General features: G+C 40.7%; 1 protein-coding gene across 1 annotated transcript in view; it reads left to right on the forward strand.

The window, feature by feature from the left end:
* The first annotated feature begins 223 nt into the window (after window positions 1-223).
* Window positions 224-16,254, forward strand: part of TMTC1 (transmembrane O-mannosyltransferase targeting cadherins 1) — a 272,723-nt gene continuing 256,692 nt past the window's right edge. Inside the window, exon 1 of the mRNA XM_077774479.1 lies at window positions 224-281. The gene's annotated coding sequence lies outside the window, so the exon portion shown is untranslated. The remainder of the gene's footprint in view (window positions 282-16,254) is intronic.

Consider the following 16,254-nt stretch of genomic DNA (forward strand, 5'->3'; position numbering starts at 1 on the left):
GCCCCCTGCCGGACAGTGGGCAGGTGCCACGGTGCGGGCCCGGCGAGCCCCGGACAGGGAGGCTGCGGTGGGAATGCTTCCAAGTTGGGAATTTCTCGGAGGCTGTTGGATAGCATCGCTGATGGAGACAGGATCGGTCCCTTTGGGGTCGCGTTCGGAGAGGAGGCGAGAGCTGTGAGCTGCCAGAGCTGCTTGGGTTTTGGGGAGGCGCAGCGGAGGGAGCACAGGCTCTCCCCCGACCTGCAGCCTTCGGTTGCTCTCCAAGCCTTTCCGATCTGCAGGTCTGCGGAAGGGCTCGGGATTTAGATTTTAAAAGATGCAAAGCGAAGGAATGCAGAAGCGTGGGATCCTCTGGGGATCCTGGTGTCCCAGTCGAAATAGTTTTTGTTTTACAACCTCAGAGTCATGATTCAGCATTTCTGGCGTGAATAAAGTGTAAAGGGAGCCGAGGGAACGCCAGGTTTTTGTAGGGTGGAGTATTTTCTTGAATTTAAAAGAATTCAAGCTTGCTTCAGATGGATGGCGAGGGGGGCTTTGTATGAGTGCTACCTCGTACACCACGAGCTTGACTCAGCCCCTGGTAATTTGGCTCAGTATTTAAGCTTACAATGTGTCGGGCAAAAAACTCAAAATAATATTGGTTCAGTATCATCGGTGTTGTAAGCCTTTTCCAGCGAGTGTAATATGAGTCCGTCTTTATGGCCGTGGTCATCCGAGACGGGATAGGCAGCTTGAAAAGCTTGCCTCTGGCCAGGAGGCCAAGGTCTCTTGACAGGTGGCTCCGATGACTTAGAAAAGGAAACCATAGCAGTTGGCAGTAATTCATGGGCTTTTGACTTAAATTTTACATTGAAAGTTTAGTGTTTTAAACAGAGTGAGGAAATTGCACATTTGAATCTGAAGAGAATATTTTATAAACATTTGTCCGCTTAGGAAGTGGTTTTGGTTGTTCCGCTCAAAGATAACCTCAGCTACTGAGTGAATTGCTCAGTACTTTCAGTTTTCCAAATGTTTCTTAAACCTCCTTAGATGGCACAAATATATATGTTTATTTTCTAGATTGACCTGCTTTTTCATTTATGACAGTGAGGGTTGGTGGTTAATTTAAGCTGTGAAAGCTCACAGCATGAGATGTGCTGGGCTTATAAGAGCCATGGAGACCGTCTTGATCTGAGCATTTTCCATTTTAAAAGGTCAGGGCCAGATGCCTGTGCCCACTTGGTGAAAAGTGGGGAAGATGTTTTCACTTCTTGACTTTCTAAAATGTTTTTTCATTCACGCAGGAAATGGCAAGGGCAGAAAAGAGAGGAGTGGGGGAAGGAAGTAGACAATGAAGCAAGGGCATTGATGAAGAGGAATGTTAGCAAGGGTTTGAGGAGACAGGGGTAAGGGAAAAGTTGGTCATGGCCAACTCCTCACTGTGTACTCATTGGTTACAAAATGCAGATTGGTGTCTAATGCTATTGCTCTTTTCATATTGTGTCTGTTTTTTTTTTTTTTAAATGAGAAGTTTGAGTTGCTGTTCTAGAGAGCAACACAGCACTCATTGGAAAGGGGTAGATGTCTCTTTGAAAGAGAAAGTTCATCTTTCTGTGCTCACAGGTGTGGATTTAAATAGGACCCAGAAGCTTGCTCCTTACTGCATCTTCTGCAGTAGCATAAAGAGGGGCATGTATAAAAGCTGGCATTAATGATGCTAGACCCACCCAACTCTAAAGATTGTTGCAAGGAAGGACAGAGAATCACATTTATTAACTATTCAGTGTGAACAAAGCATTGGCCTAGGCACTTTACATGGATTATGTCTTTATGATTTTAATTTTAGGTAGTTGGTGAAAATAAAGTTAAAGTGGCCTTTTAAGTATACATACAAACTATTTCAGTTATATCTTAAGGTAGGCATGCTTGAGTAAAAATCTTTGAGAATTCGAAAAGATTTTTTATTTTTGTTTTTATTTTTATTAAAAATTTTTAAGAGCTTTTATTCAGTATTGAGAGACAGAGACAAGAGCACAAGTGGGGGAGGGGCAGAGAGAGGGGGACCCAGAATCCGAAGCAGGTTTCAGGCTGGGTGCTGTCAGCACACAGCCCGACTTGGGACTTGAATTCATGAACTGTGAGACCATGACCTGAGCCTAAGTTGGCTGCTTAACCAACTGAGCCACCCAAGCGCCCCATGATTTTTTAATTTTTACTGTAAGAACACTTAAGATTTGCCATTTACAATTTTTAAGAGCTTGATAACATATTATTAACTATAGGCACAATGATTTACAACAGATCTCTGGCACTCATTTCTCTTGCATAACTGGAACTATATGCCTACTTAACAGCAAACTCTGGGGCTCCCCTCCCCCCTGCCCTTGGTAGCCATAATTCTACTCTCTGTGTTTCTATGAATTTGACGATTTTAGATACCTTATATAAGTACAATCATGTAGTATTTGTCCTGTGACTGGCTTATTTCTCTTAGTGTAATGTCCTTCAAGTCCATCCATGTTGTTGCATAAGACATGGTTTTTCCTTCTTTTTAAAGGCCAAATAATATTTCATTGTATGTATGTACCATTAAAATGTTTTCTAAATTTTTTTTTTGAGAGAGAGAGTGTGTGTGTGTGTGTGTGTGTGTCTGTGTGCACGCGCGTGCATGCATGAGCTGGGAAGGGGCAGACAGAGAGAGAGAGGAGACACAGAATCTGAAGCAGGCTCCAGGCTATGAGCTGTCAGCACAGAGCCCACGTGGGGCTCAAACCCACGAGATCATGCCCTTAACCGAAGTCAGATGCTTAACCAACTGAGCCACCCAGATGCCCCTCTACCACTTTTCTTTTGTTATCCATTCATTTGATGATGGGTAGTTAGGTTGTGCCGTGTCTTAGTTATTATGACTAATGCTGCAGTGAACTTAGGAGTGCATATATCTCTTCAAGATAATGATTTCATTTCTTTTGGATTTATAACTTGGGGGTAGGATTGCTGCATTATAAGTAAGTGTATTTTTAGCTTTTTGAGGAATCTGTATACTCTTCTCCGTAGGAACTGCACCTTTTGCATTCTCACCAGTAGTGTACAATGGTTCCAGTTACTCTACATCCTTGCCAACACTTACTATCTTTTTTTTTTCCCCCATAAAAGCCAGCCTAATTAATTGGTGTGAGTGAGGAGATAACTCATTGTGGTTTTGATTTGCATTTTCCTATTGACTGGTGCTAAGCATCTTTTCATGTACTCGTATATCTTTTTTTTTTTTAAAGTATACTTGACATACAGTGTCCTATTAGTTTCAGATGTACGCCATAGTGGTTTGATGTTTTATACATTATAAAATGGTCCTCGCTATAAGTCTAATTATCATCTGTCTCTATACAAATTTATTACAATATGATTGACTAGATTCCCTAGGCTGTACATTAGATCTCCATGACTTACTTATTTTATAACTGGAAGTTTGGACTTCTTTATCCCCTCCCCCTATTTTACCTGCCCCCCCAAGTAAGCCCCCCTTTGGTAACCAATCATTTGTTTCCTGTATCTGCGAGTCTATTTTTGTTTTGTTCTCTTCTGTTTGTTTGGTTCTTTTGTTTTTTAAATTTCACATATAAATGAAATCATATGATATTCTTCTTTCTTTGCTTGACATGTTTCGTTTAGCTTAATACCCTCTAGATCCATCCATGTTGTCACAAATGGCAAGATTTCATTCTTTTTTAGGGCCAAGTCTTTTTTGGGGAAATGTCTGTTCAAGCCTTTCGCCCATTTTTTTTTCATGAAGTTATTTGTTTGTTCATTTGTTTTGTTTTGTTTTACCTTGAGTTGTAAGAGTTTCTTATGTATTTGGGGTATTAATAACATATCAGATACATGGTTTGCAGATATTTTCTCCTCTTCCATAGGTTGCCTTTCCACTCTGTTGATTGCTTCCTTTGCTGTGCAGAGGTTTGTTTTTTTTTTTTTTTTAGTTTGATGTAGTCTCAGTTACCTAATTTGTTTTTATTGCTTTTACTGTTAATGTCATGTTTAAAAAATCATTACTAAGCTTTAACTTCATGAAGTTTTGTCCTGTTTTTCTTCTGGGAGTTTTACAGTTTCAGGTCTTACATTTAAATTGTTAATACATTTCAAGTTGATTTTTGTGTGTGGTGTAGGATAAAGGTCCAGATTTATTCTTTTGCATGCAGATATTCAGTTTTCCCAGGACCGTTTAAATGTTGGTCCTTTCCCCATTGTGTATAGTTGGCCTTTATGTTGAATATCTTTTGACTCTATCTGTGTAGGTTAATTTCTGGCCTCTCTATTCGTTTCTTTTGGTTAGTATGTTTGTTTTTATGCCTGTAGTATACTGTTTTAATTGCTGTAGCTTTGTAATATAATTTGAAATCAGAAAGTATGATGATTCCAAGCTTTGTTTTTCCTCAAAATTGTATTGTATATTTGGGGTCTTTTGTAGTTTGAAATGATTTTTTTTCTCTATTTCAGTTTTTAAAAAAGCCAATGGGATATTGATACAGAATACAGTGACTCTATAGATGGTTTTGAGTAGTATGCACATTTTGACAGTATTCAGTCTTCTATGAACATGATACATCTATCTTTTGTTTGTGTCTTCTTTAATTTCTTTCATTACTGACTTAAAAGTTTTTCATCTCTTTGGTTAAGCTTAGTGCTAAGTATTTTGTTCTTTCAATCCTGTTGTAAATGGGATTGTTTTCTTAATTTTGGATAGATCATAATTAGAGTATAGAAATGCAGATGATTTTCAAAAAATGTTTAAAAAATTTTTTTATGTTTACTTATTTTTGAGAGACAGAGAGGGACAGAGCATGAATCAGGGAGGGGTCAGAGAGAGAGAGAGAGAGAGGGAGACACAGAATCCAAAGCAGGCTCCAGGCTCTGAGCTGACCACACAGAGCTTGATGCCGGGCCCAAACCCACAAAGTATGAGATCTGACCTGAGCTGAAGTCGGATGCTTAACCGACTGAGCCACCCAGGCGCCCCTATCCTTGTCTTATTCTTGATCTTAGAGAAGAAGGCTTCAGTTTTTCACCATGGAGTATAATGTTAATTGCGGACTTTTTTTATTATATTGAGGTAAATTCCTTCTAAACCTAGTTTTTGGGAATTTTTACCATGAAAAGGTGTTGAATTTTTGAGTTGTTTTTCTTGCATTTATAGACACAATCATGTAGTTTTTAGTCTGTTTCCATTTTGGTAATGTAGTATATAACATTCATTCTAGGGATAAAACCCTCTTGATTTTGGTGTGCTGTTGAATTCAGTTTGCTAGTATTTTGTTGAATACTTTTGCATCTGTGTTTATCATGAAAGTTGGTCTGTAGTTTCATTTTCTTATAGTGTCTTTGGCTTTGGAAAAAAACAAACACCTTTTAATTTTGAGGGCCGCCTGAGTGGCTTAGTTGGTTAAGTGTCCGACTTCGGTTCAGATCATGCATGATCTCATGGTTTGTTGAGTTCGAGCTCTGCATCAGGCTCTGTGCTGACAGTTCAGAGCCTGGAGCCTGCTTGGGATTCTGCGTCTCCCTTTCTCTCTGCCCCTCCCCTGTTTGTACTCTCTGTCTCTTTCTCTCTCTCTCAAAAATAAATTAATTAATTAACTAAAAAAAACCCTTTTTATTTTGAGATAATTGTACACTCCCCAGTTGTAAATAATAATGGAGAGATCTCTTATACCCTTTATCCATTTTCCTCTAGGGTCAAGGTCTTGCATAACTATAGTATAATATCACAAAGAGCAAACTGACATTGATACGATCCACAGCTTTTATTTAGGTTTTACCAGGTTTACATATACTCTTTTTTTAAATTTTTGTTCAGTGTGTCTTTAATTCTACACAGTTTTGTCACATGTAGATTTCCAAGATTACCATTAGTCAAGATACAGAGCGGTTTCATCACAAGGATCCTTTCTACTTCTTTTTTAAAAAAAAACTTTTTAATGTTTATTTATTTTTGAGAGAGAGACGGAGTGTGAGCAGGGGAAGGGCAGAGAAAGGACACACAGAATCTGAAGCAGGTTCCAGGCTCTGAGCTGTCAGCATAGAGCCCGATGCGGGGCTTGAACCCACAAACTGTGAGATCATGACCTGAGCTGAAGTCAGATGCTTAAGTGACTGAACCACCCAGGCACCCCTCCTTCCTGCTTCTTTATCGTAATTATAAACACCAAATTCATAACAACCTCCTAATCCATAACACCCCACCCTACTTCCTAATCACTACTAATTTGTTTTCCAGGTCTATAATTTTGTCATTTTGCAGATGCTATTTGTGGAATCATATGTGACTTGTTGAGATTGGTCATTTTTGCATTTAGCATATTATGGAGTTTATTCAGATTGTTGCATATCAATGGTTCATTCCTTCTGTTGCTGAGTACTATTCCGTTGTATAGATATACCATGGTTTAGTCATTCACCTGTTGAAGGACATCTGGATTGTTTTCAGCTTTACAAATAAAACTGCTATAAACATTCATTTACACATTTTTATGTCAACATAAGTTTTATTTCTTTGAGATAAACATCCAGGATGGCAGTTGCTGGGTCATATGGTGGTTGCATATTTAGTTTTCTAAGAAACTGAAAAACTTTTCCAGACCTTCCCATGCTGTGTATGAATAATCCAGCTACTTTGCTTCCTCATCATTATTTGGCACTGTCATTGCTTTTTATCGTAGCCATTCTAATAGGTGTACAGTGATAATCTCAGTGTCATTTTAATGTGTATTTTCCTAATGGCTGATGGCGTTAAATATACTTTCATGTGCTTATTTGCCCTCTGTATATCTTCTTTTTAAAACTGTCTCTTCATGTCTTTCTCCCATTTTCTAAGTGGATTTTTATTTTTTCATGTTGAATTTTGAGATTTCTTCCTATATTGTAGGCACAAGTCCTTTGTCAGCTATGTGGTTGGCACATATTTTCTCCCATTCTGTAGTCTCTTTTTCATCCTCTTCAGAGGCTCTTTCCCGGGGCAAAACTCAAATCTAGTTTCTATTAAAATAGTTTATTACCTTTGATTCAGTGAATAAGCCTCACATATACTGAGAGCTGGAAATTACCCTAAGAATAAACAATAAATAAATATGTTAATTGATAAGTAAAGATGTGTAATGCTTGTTACTGTAAAGGTACTTGCATGTATAGAAAGGTATTAATCACATTTTTTCTCAGATAGCAAATTAGCTGAATTTTGAATGAGGAAATGGATTTTTAGAGGATCTAGTTTTACCGGTTTGCAGGGTGGAGGATAAAGGAAAATGAAGGCAGTTTACCAAGATAGGGTGGCTTTGTACTATGTCAGTTTAATGAAATTGGAATTTTGTTTCTTGGCAATTCCTGCCCCGAATTGCACTAGGTTATAGTTGCACACGAGAAATTTCTTCAAGATACGGAAAGTGAAAGTGAGGCTGCCATGATCCCAGTCAGAAGGCTGGTGTGGGTTTTGCTGCTGTCACAGGTCGTGTGGGTTATCACAGACAGGACGGTTAACCTGCTGCTGCCATGTGACAGTAGCTGGGTCCATGGTGCCTCCAGAACTTTCCAGATCATGGTGCTCTAGCTACTTGGTGTCATGGTGCAAGTTTGAGTGCAGCTCTGTAGGGAAGAGTGCCAGCGTGTTTGCAAGTCACTCACATCATTAAAGTTGGAGCCTTCGAGGCGGTGAAAAGCAGAGGTACCTTCTAGTTCATCTTTTTGGTTTCCTCTCTGCCTCTCTTTCCCCTACTTCAAGTCCCCCATTTCCTCCCTCCCAAATGGCAGGAATGCCTGCCCTGCCGGCTTTTGACTTCTGTTACAGACAGAAGCAGCAGCCTTGCAGAGGCTATTTAGCCAGCTTCCACAGTTGTGAAAGGTCACATCTCTACAGTAAATCCCTTTACAGTAAATTCCCGGTGGTTCCGCTTCTCCAGTTAAACTTTAACTGATACAGACGGTCATCTGTGTTCCTCAACTTGAAGTGAATTTAGAATTCTAATGAGTTTCTGTTTCCAGTCAAATCTTACATTCGGTCTTTTCATAAGATCATTTCCAAGGGCGCACAGGAATATTTTTGGGCCCTTGTAGAGCAGAATCAAAACATCTGTGCAAACTTAATCTGCAGCAGTAACCTTTTTTATTTTGCTTCTTTATCCTTCACTGGCCGTGACCTGTTTTTAACTCTGGAATCAGGACATTAAACACATTAAGTCACTCGGTAGACACTTAATTGACACAGAACCAAAACCCATGATGCCCATAACCCCCACCTTGAAATACGGGCCTGATTGATTTAAAAGGTGCTTAGCTTTTCAGTTTTATTTCCTTTCTACCTCTTTCCTCTTGAGAAGAAGCTCCTCCTGTATTGTTAGCAGTGCCATTTCACATCAGGAAGGAAGGAGAAGGTTCCTTCAGCAAGAAAGATCCAATGGTTTTCATGTTAAAGATGGAGAAATGAAGGCAAATTAAAGGACTTTTAAATTCTTGCTTCTCTCTCCTTGTTTAGGCTATTAGATCATAGTGTTCTAGCAGTTTGCTCAAAAGTTTTATTTTATTGAAGCCTTCTGATGATATAAACCGTAAGAGTGAAAGTGGGTGGTTTAAAATGTCAGAGTTAAAAAATAGAATAATATGTGCAGCTGTAAGGATTTGCAACATTTTAATGCTTGGATCTGAAGAGGCTTTTTTTTTTTTTTTTTGCAGCAGTTTGCATCTTTTAGTCACAGATGATATGCCAACCATGAAAATCAGCTCTAGCCTCTGTGCCCAAAACCTGAAGGAAATGGTGGTGTGTTCATTTTGGTTCTGTTCCTTTTGCTTTATCTTCTTTGGAATTCATTTTGAGATAATCTATTGCAGCAAAACTCTGAAGTTTGGGTTCTGAGTCTATGATAGCAGACGCATGGAGATTGTTAGACTCGATTGTCTAGGATGTTCAGCTATGGATATAGCCAAGGAAAAATATGATTGGAGGCAATAAAGATTTTATAGACAAAAATGAAAAAATGGCCTCTGAAAATTTCATGCCATCTAAGGTTTATCTTAGGAACCCCAAAAGAAGGAGGTTAACCTTGTTGCCTACTGACATGTACTTTAGCTGTAAGATAAGCTGTAGACTAGTCTGACAGTGTAGGAAGGATGGAAAAGGAGAGAAATGTATTTTAGAATTATGAAGGTTTTTGTAGGTGAGTCTCAATGAGGACTTGGAAAACACCTTCTGAAGCAGTCTTTTTCTTTTTAAATCAACAGATACCCTTTCTGTCTTCCTTTGGAGGTACATTCATGTTTTCCTTAACCTTTTTCTTTAATTTCTTTTTTTTTCCTTTTAATTTGAGAGAGAGAGAGAGTCCTGAGCANAACATGTACTTTAGCTGTAAGATAAGCTGTAGACTACAGTCTGACAGTGTAGGAAGGATGGAAAAGGAGAGAAATATATTTTAGAATTATGAAGGTTTTTGTAGGTGAGTCTCAATGAGGACTTGGAAAACACCTTCTGAAGCAGTCTTTTTCTTTTTAAATCAACAGATACCCTTTCTGTCTTCCTTTGGAGGTACATTCATGTTTTCCTTAACCTTTTTCTTTAATTTCTTTTTTTTTCCTTTTAATTTGAGAGAGAGAGAGAGTCCTGAGCAGGGTCCTGACAGGGCTCGATCCCAGGATCCCAGGATCCCGGGATCATGACCTGAGCCAAAATTATGAGTAGGATGTTTAACCAACTGAGCCACCCAGGCACCCTGTATTTTTCTTAACTTTGAATACATAGTTATCCCACTTAAAAGGATGGGACAGGTAAGGAATGCTTGGTTATGTGAGAGAAATGGCACTCTTACTTTTCCAAATGACAAGAAATGGTTTCTGTTCTATGAGGCCCTGTTGGTCTGAGTCCTGACCTCTAGCCTCTAGTCTGTCAATCTACTACTCCTTCTCGAGTTCTTGTGCCCTTAACTAGCCAAACTTGCTGCTGCCGCCTTTGCACTTTGCACTTTCTGAGATGCTCTTCCGCCAGACCTATGCCCTCTTGCTCTCTCACCACCTTCAGTCTCTGTTCAAATGTCACTTCATCCTTGGCACCTTCCCTGGCTTCCCAATCCAAAATGGCAGACTCTCCTTCATATTTCATCCATACTCTCTCACTCTCTACCTTTTTTGCCTTTGTAGCCCTTGTTGCTATCTGGCAACATGGATTTATTGTGGGTTTTTATTTTCTCGCTACTGTGTAAACTCCATGAGGTGTATCTTTAGCACCTGGAATGGGGCCTGCCGTGTGAAGTTGGGGCTTCATTAACTACTGTGGAAAGAATGAATTAATTAATCATTTATATGAATGCTTGACTTTTTTAGGTAGATATTTAATAGGACTACACTTTTATAATATAGATTTAAAAAGTCTGCTTGACTTATCTCTTGGATTATTTGCCTTTCTTCTTCCTCCATCAAAGAGAAAAGTAGAGGCACATACAGATGGTTCCAGGGGGTCCTGCCTACTGGGAGGTTAAAGGGCAAATTTGATTTTGAAAGAGGCAGTTGTGGCTCCCTGTTGTCACCTGCTGGGAATATGATTCTCTGTAGAGAATAAGGATCTACAGCACATTGGGACTATTCTCTTCTTGCATGCCATTTTGATATATGATGGTTGCTGGATGCTTGCTGTAAATTTTAAGGCTGTACATAGCAGCTGTACCTTTTGAGGCAAACCCCAGAATTACACAGGGTTCTCTCTATACCCTGCTGTCAGGGGCTAAAGTTCATCCATGCCTGTGTCCTGCAGTCTATAAAGAATGGCCATGTTTTTTCTAATCAATGAAGTAGACATGAAATACTATTTCCAGTTGGATCAAATAGACTCTAAGGCCATGAAAATACTTTCTCAAGGGAACTATGATGGCCCTGACTCTCTGTCCCTAAGTATTGTAGAATAAAGAATTTGTCTGGTCTTTATCCCAGGATCCTGGAAGCTTCTAAACCCTTGGAACTTCCCGAGTGATGAGAGTGTCTCTGTTGTTCATGGTGGGTTCAAGATCACACTTGAGTTTATGTTAAGGAAGAGGTAACTGATGATGGGCCTCCAGAGAGTTTCAGAATCTGTGCTGGCTGTGCTGGAAAGAACAAGCGTATGATTAAAGAGACAGGACTTTGAGGCACATACCAGCCCTATCTTCTAACCTCTGGGAAGGGAAAGGGATGTTGGAGATTGAGTTCAGTCACATGGCCAATGATTGAATCAATCAACCTAAGTAATGAAACCCCACTTTCGGGAAGTTCATTTATTTATTTTGAGAGAAAAAGAGAGAGAGCGAGAGCGAGCAGGAGAGAGGCAGAGAGGGAGAGAGAGGATCCCAGGCAGATTCTGCACTGTCAGCAGAGATGTGGGGCTCGATCTCACAGACTGTGAGATCATGACCTGAGCTGGTATCAAGAGTTGGCTGCTTACCTGACAGAATCACCTGGATGCCCCAAATTTAAAACTTGACATGGAAGCTTGGGTGAGGTTCCCTGAATGGTAATCACACACCGTCGTGCTGAGAGGGTGACGTGTCCTGAAGAAATGGATGGTTTGGGTTTAGGACCCTCCCAGACCTACTCCATGGATCTTTTCTTTTGACTGATTCTGAGTTGTATCCTTTATCATAAAACTGCAATCATAAGTATAACACTTTCTTAAATTCTGTGAGTCGTTCCTGCAAATTACTAAACCTGAGAGAATTGTGGAGACCCGTGAATTTGTGGCCAGTTGGTCAGTGGTGCAGCTGGCCTAGGGACCATTGAACTTGCAGTTGGTGTCTAAAGTGAGTGGAATCCTGGGGCGCCTGGGTGGCTTAGTCGGTTAAGCGTCCGACTTTCGCTCAGGTCATGATCTCGCGGTTCGTGGGTTCGAGCCCTGCATCGGGCTCTGTGCTGACTGCCAGCTCAGAGCCTGGAGCCTGTTTCAGTCTGTGACTCCCTCTCTCTCTGGCTCTCCCCTGCTCGTGCTGTCTCTCTCTCTCTCTCCTAGAAATAAATAAAAAACATTTAAAGTGAGTGGAATCCTAAGTAGGACTTTGTCCTCACATAAACTCTGAGTAGTCACTGTCAGAACTGCAGTGTATCCAGGAACTTTACCAAACACATAACTTTAAAAGAAAACAAATTTGCAGGCACTCCTGGGTGGCTCAGTCGATAGAGTGTCCAGCTCTTGATTTCAGCTCTGGTCATGATCCAAGGGTCCTGGAGCATGATCCAAGCTCCTCATCAGGCTCCTGGCTGAGTGTGGAGCCCGCTCAAGATTCTCTCTCTTCCTCTGCCACACTCCCTCGGTTGTGATCTCTTTCTCTTTCTCTAAAATTAAAAAAATTTTAAAAATTAAAATAAAACACATTTGGTAAAAATTGACAACTCCATTATAATTTTAACTGAATTTATATGCTATTTGGTGTTGATCTTTTAATTTTTAATATTTGCTGACTCTCTTTATGAAGATTTCTTCTGGGACTTGCTGCCTTCTAGATACGGTCACTGATCTTCCTGTCCTCAATTTTCCCACCCTTTCTTTGATGCCATTGGTACTCTGAGCACTTATGAGACAATAGTAATAATAACCCCTTGCATGGGGTGTGGGCTCCTCCTGACAAGCTCCTCTTCCCCTGTTCCTTTCCTATGGCTTCCTCATAGCCAGGCGAGGATGTGATGCCTTGACCACAAACCAAAACCATGAAGTTTGTTTTTGTCTCAGAGCACCCATCTCCCCTTTACACTGTTGTTTGCATTGGTGCTTGAGAATCACATCCTTTGGTTCTTTGATACATTAAGTGATGATGATTTACTGGTTTATTCCTAATACTAGAGGGAATGCAGAAGAAGAGCAACCAAAATGATTAAGGGCCAGAGGGATTCGCCTTAGAGGAAAACGAGAAAAACCGGATGTTGTTATTTATTGGTTGAATGATCTAAGGAGACGGTGGGAACCACTTACAAGTATTTGAGAGCTGGGAGGATGGCAAGAGAGGGGGAGGAGGAAAAAATGAATGGGAATAGAGGAAGACAGGAGAATATACCGTGTGTTCAGTTAGGCTGTGGGGACACTCAACACAAGTATTGGAGAACCCATTATTGGATAGCAGAAACAGATTGTAAAGGGGTAAATGTAATTTTTTCTTTCCCCTAGTTTGTAGTTCTTATTGGAAAAAAATGTAAACTGGATTTTCCTGGTAAGTGTGGCAAACATATGTAGCCTTCCTTTAAGCTTTGAGATGCATGTCTCTCATTGTTCTGCGTATCACCTGTTTTGAATCACTGGGTTTCTTGGGATAGATCTCTGGGCCCCATTTCAAATTTACTGACTTAGAATATCTTGGGATGAGATGAGGGAATCAGCAATTGTAGCTAGGGGCCAGGGGATTCAGAATCCTGGGAACCACTGGGAATCAATGAGAGCATATGTTTCATGAGGTTGAGATGCCAAATATTGCTGGTGTAATATACAAAAAGGAATCCCAAAGCTCACTGAGATAGGAATGTTGCAGTGCACTTATCACATGCCGCCTGCCCACACCTTCCTCCCACCACCCTACTCCATTGACTGAGAGGGCCAGATGATTTTCCCTTCCCTGAGGCATTGAGAAATACATTAGCGGGGGAGCACCACAACATTGGGAAGCTCTGCATGGACTCTCTTCTTTGGCCAGGTGTGGTGTGGGAGATTTTGCGGGTGAAGCGGGCTCTCTGATTTCAGTGGGGTGATGGGACCCTGGGGCACCAGACGCCAAGTGGCAGAACTTAGCTGCCATAGACATGATTGGCAGCAGAGATGCAGTGGTAATCAGAATGTTTTGACCTCCTGGGAGGGATCATTGATGGTGGCTAATTAGTCCCATTGTTCCCAGGAATAAAGTAGATGGGCAGCCCTCTTAAATGTTGCTTCTTTGCATGCCAGAAAAACTCCAGGTTTGGGGCCAAAAACCAGACTTGAGTCATGACCTCTTCTGCGGGTTCCAGACCCCTGCACGTTTGTCAAGACGGAGCTGTCCGATTGATGTGGAGTTGGGGTCCCCTGGGGAAAGATCCTACAACATTCCCTAGTCGAAATCTCTTCCAGGGATACAGCCTATTTTGTTTTCTTAAACCAGAACTATTTTCCAAAGAAGAAAATCCAAAGAGTAAGGGGCTTTATTTACCTAGAGCTCTGGGATATGCAGGTGTGAGGAGAAGGAAGGAAGGCCAATGACTTTCTTCTCCCCTTCCCTGTGACTTTTTGGTGCCATATTGTGTGACTCTGTGACCTTTTCTGGGGACAGGTGCCATCGGATTGCTGTGAGCTCCTCATGGCCCCACCTTTCTAGGCAGCTTTACAAGGAGGCAGAGGAGCTCAAATGGAGGAGGGGTATTAGTGTTCATATTTGCCAAAGTCTGGAAGGCTTTCAACCAGTCCGACATGGGTGTTCAGATTTTTTATGAAAAAAAAAAAAAAATTCCTATTGGTTGGTTTAGCTCCAAATGGGAAATGAAGGCTAAATGAAATAAAATTAGAGATTCTTATTGTTGACTGGGAAAGATGATCTTTTCAACTTCCAAGTTAATGTGAGTTTATGTGCTCATTCAGTAAACTTTCATTTAGAATCCACCGTGTGCTAAGTGAAATAGATACGATGAAGAAACGAAATTAATGTTTACAGTGTATGAAAAATGCTTATAATATTTGAGGAATATAGTAAAAGAGTCTTGAGAAACTGATGTGTGCTATAATGGAGCATGTTCAGGATGACATGGAATCCCAGAGACTGTTCTTCGATGGTATTTTAGGTATGCTGTTTATCATGCATCTGCCTGGACATTTCTGGGTGTCCAAACACCAGTTCTGGTTTTAAATATTACTTATTTGTTTTTGAGCTGGGGCCTGTCTTGTAGTAGTTGGTTCGTATTGTAGTAAATTGTGTGTACTTGTATCATTGGAATGGGCACATACTTCCATGTGGCCATGTAGTCCTAGAATAGCCAGGTCTTCTAATACCTCAAGAGAAGCTGGAAATATTTATATGAAATCACCTGTTTTAAAAATGTTGGGGGTAGGGATACAGAAATGCTGATGCATAGGAGCACATGTACCCCCATGTTCATAGGAGCACTCTCCACAATAGCTAAAACATGGAAAGAGCCTAAGTGTCCATCAACAGATGAATGGATCAAGAAGATGTGGTTTATCTATACCATGGAATACTACATGGCAATGAGAAACAATGAAATCTGGCCATGTGTAGCAACATGGATGGACCTTGAGGGTGTTATGCTGAGCAAAATAAGTCAGGCAGAGAAGGACAAATATCATTATGTTTGCACATATAGGAGGATTAGGAGGAACTTAACGGAGGAACAAGGGGGAGAAGAAGGGGGGAAGTGGTGGGGGAAAGGGAGAGAGGCAAACCATGAGAGACTCTTGAATGCTGACAAAAACTGAGGACTGATGGATGTGGGGGGGAGGGGAGATGGGCATGGAGGAGGGCATTTGTGGGGATGAGCACTGGGTGTTATGTGGAAACTAATTTGACAATAAACTATTTGTAAATAAAAAAAAAATGTTGTTGGTGAGAGAGAGGGGAAAGGGGATGATGGGCATTGAGGAGGGCACTTGTTGGGATGAGCATTGGGTGTTGTATGGAAGCCAACTTGATAATAAATTATATTTTAAAAATGTTGGTAAATTCGGGGCCCCTGGGTGGCTCAGTCAGTTAAGCATCTGACTCTTGATTTCATTTCAGGTCATGATCTCAGGGTTGTGGGATCGAAGTATTCCTCAGGCTCTGAGCTGGGCATGGAGCTGGCTTAAGATTCTTTCTCTCCTTTTACCACTGGCTTGTGCATTCTCTCTCTCTGCCCCCCCAAAAAAAAGTTGGTGAAAGAAAGAAAGGGTATTCAGATGAAACAAAATGATTTGCAGGCTAAACTTGGCTGTTAGGCAGTCTGTTTGCAACATCGTTATTGCATCTTATTTTCCACTCAGAGAGGTACTTGAGTAAGTGCATTGCTTCAGTATTCCATTCATTCATTCATTCATTCATCATTCATTCATTCATTCATCAATTTGTATATCCATCCGTTTATCCACTTAATTTTGACAGCCATGAGCCAGGCAGTACCCTGGACACTAGGAATATAGCCATAACATGGCAAAGATCATTTCCTTTGGAGAATTTGGTATCCTTTCTGTCACCTTTCTCTAGGCTGAACATCCTCCATTTCCTCAAGCCTACCTTCCTGAGACATCACTTTGAGACTCCCCATCCTTCAGCA

Source organism: Crocuta crocuta, unplaced genomic scaffold, assembly GCF_008692635.1.
Source record: "Crocuta crocuta isolate KB4526 unplaced genomic scaffold, BGI_CrCroc_1.0 scaffold176, whole genome shotgun sequence".
In the NCBI taxonomy this organism is placed as follows: domain Eukaryota; kingdom Metazoa; phylum Chordata; class Mammalia; order Carnivora; family Hyaenidae; genus Crocuta; species Crocuta crocuta.